General features: G+C 32.0%; 1 non-coding gene across 1 annotated transcript; it reads left to right on the top strand.

Annotated features, from left to right (window-relative positions):
* Window positions 1-203: 203 nt before the first annotated feature.
* Window positions 204-309, top strand: LOC131759094 (U6 spliceosomal RNA). The gene has a single exon (XR_009336421.1). It is a non-coding gene; the product is annotated as a U6 spliceosomal RNA (small nuclear RNA).
* Window positions 310-3,212: the final 2,903 nt, after the last annotated feature.

Raw genomic sequence — 3,212 nt, 5'->3', positions numbered from 1 at the left:
AACACAGGGAACTATATTCAATATGTTATAATAATCTATAATGGAAAAGAATATAAAAAAATATATAACTGGATCACTTTGCTGTACAACTGAAACTAACACAATATTGTAAATCAGCTACACTTCAATTAAAAAAATAAATTAAAAAAAACCTTAGTAACTTAAAACAACAACAATTTTAAATGTTCATAATACCATGAGTTGTTGTTGCTTCAGCATCACATATAGTAAAATTTGAACAATACAGAGAAGATTAGCATGGCCCTGAGAAAAGATGACATGCAAATTCACAAAGTATTTCATATTTTTAAGGGGTCAATTTTTCAAGAAGATATAATAATTGTAAATATACATACACCCAACATAAGAACACCTAAATATATTCAGCAAATAGTAATAGATCTGGAAAGAGAAATAGACAGTAATACAATAATAGTAGGGGACTTGAATACCCCACATTCAGCAATGGATAGATCATCCAGACAGAAAATCAACAAGGAGATATTGGATTTGAACCCTACATTAAATGGATCTAACAGACATTTATAGAGCATTCCATCCATCAGTGGCAGAACACTCTTTCTTCTCAAGTGCACACAGAACATTCTCCAGGATAGATCATATGATAGGCCACAAAGCAAATCTTAGTAAATTTTAAAAGATTGAAATTATACCAAGTATATTTTCCAACCACAATGGTATAACTTGAAATCAACAATAAGAGGAAAGTTGGAAAATTTACAAGCATGTGGAAACTAAACAACATACTCCTGAACAATGAGTGGTCAAAGAACAAACATAAAAGGGAAATCAAAAAATATCTCAAAACAAATGAAAATGGAAACACCGCACACCAAAACATTTGGGATGCTGCAAAAGCAGTTCTGAAAGGCAAGTTTATGCAATAAATGCATATATTAAGAAAACAGAAAAATCTCAAATAAGCAACCTGACTTTACACCTCAAAGAATTAAAGGAAAAAGAACTAAGACCAAAGTTAGCAGAAGGAAGGAAATAACAAAGATCAGAGCAGAAATAAATGAAACATCAACCAGAAAAACAACAGAAAAGATCAATGAAACTAAGAGCTGGTTTTTCAAAAAGATAAACTTTTAGCTAGACTAAGAAAAAAGAGAAAAGACTCAAATAGAATCAGAAACAAAAGAGGAGACATTACAAATGATATTACAGAAATACATAGTATTGTAAGAGATTACCATAAGCAATTATAGACCAACAAATTGGATAAGCTAGAAGAAATGGATAAATTCTTAGAAGCATACAGCCTACCAAAACTGAATATGGAACAGACTCACAGACATAGAAAACAGACCTGTGGTTGTCAAGGGGGAGGGGGTGGGGGAGGAATGGATTGGGAGTTTGGGATTGGCAGAGGCAAACTATTATATATTAGAATGGATAAACAACAAGGTCCTACTGTATAGCAAAGGGAGCTATATTTAATATCCTGTAATAAACCATTATGGAAAAGAAAAAAAAGACTGAATCTGGAAGAAAGTAAAAATCTTAACAGACCAATAATGAGTGAGATTGAATCAGTAATCAAAAACTTTCAAACACAGAAAAGTCAGATGACTTCACTGGTGAATTCTACCAAATATTTAAAGAAGAATTAACACCAATTATTCTCCCAAAAAATTGAAGAGAAGGGGACATTTTCAACTTTCTTTATTTCATGAAGCCAGCATTACCCTGATACCAAAGCCAGATAAGGACACTACAAGAAAACTATAGAACAATATTCCTGATAAATGCAAGAATTCTCAACAAAATATTAGCAAACTGAATCCAACAACACATTAAAAGGATCATACACCATAACCAAATGGGATTTATCCCCAGGATGCAAGAATGGGTCAACATAATGCAAATCAATAAATGTTGTACACCATATTAATAGCATGGAAGACAAAAATCATATGATCATCTCAATAGATGCAGAAAATGCACTTGACAAAATAAATACCCTTTCATGAGAGAAACTATCAACAAATTGGGTGTAGAAGGAATATACCTCTACATAATGAAGGCCATACTGACAACCCACAGCTAACATCATACTCAATGGTGAAGGACTGAAAGCTTTTCCTCTAAGATAAGGTACAAGATCAGGGTGCCCACTCTCACCACTCTGATTTAAAATAGTACTGGAAGTCCTAACTAGAGTAATTAGGCAAGGTATAGAAATAAAAGGTATCGAATTGGGGAAGGAAGAAGTAAAATTGTCATTATTTGCAAATGATATGGTCTTATTAGAAAATTCTAAAGACTCAACCAAAAAAACTGCTGGAACTAATCAATGAATTCAGTAAAGTTGCAGGATAAAAATCAACATATATGCTCAATATTCTGTAATAACAGAGAATTTGAAAAAGCATAGATACATGTATATGTATAACTGAATCACTTTGCTGTACACCTGAAACTAACACAACATTGTTAATCAACTCTGCTCCAATATAAAATAAAAATTTTTTTAAATCAACAAACAGAAATCAGTTGTGTTTCCATACACTAACAATGTAATATCTGAAAAAGAAGTAAAACTATCCCAGTCACAACAGTATCAAAAACAATAAAATAATTAGGAATAAGTTTAACCAAGGAAGTGAAAGATCTGTACAATGAAAACTACAAGACTTTGATGAAAGAAATTGAAGAAGACACAAATGGAAAGCTATTTCATGTTCATGGATAAAATTAATATTGTTAAAGTGTCCATGCTATTCTAAGTCATCTATGGATTCAATGCAATACCTATCAAAAATCCAGTAACATTTTTCACAGCAATAGCAAAAACAATTCTAAAGTTTGTATGGAACCACAATAGACCTTGAATAGTCAAAGTAATCCTGACAAAAAGGAAAGGATATTTTCTTCAGTAAACGGTGTTGGGAAATCTGGATAACCACAGGCAGAAGAATGAAATTGGACCCTCATATAACTCACAAAAATTAACTTGAAATGAATTAAAGACTTAAACATAAGGCCTCATACCATAAAACTCCTGGAAGAAAACATAGAGAAGAAACTCTTTGACATTGGTCTTGGCAATGAGTTTTTGGTTGTGATATGACACCAAAAGCTCAAGCAACAGAAGAAAAAAATCGACAAGTGGAACTAGGTCAAACTAAAAATCTTTTGCACAGAGAAAGAAACAATCAACAAAATGAAAAGGCAAACTATGGAAT

The sequence above is a fragment of the Kogia breviceps genome, chromosome 6 (genome assembly GCF_026419965.1).
Source record: "Kogia breviceps isolate mKogBre1 chromosome 6, mKogBre1 haplotype 1, whole genome shotgun sequence".
Taxonomy (NCBI): domain Eukaryota; kingdom Metazoa; phylum Chordata; class Mammalia; order Artiodactyla; family Physeteridae; genus Kogia; species Kogia breviceps.
The sequence above is the reverse complement of the archived record's forward strand: the minus strand, read 5'-3'. Positions and strand labels throughout refer to the sequence as shown.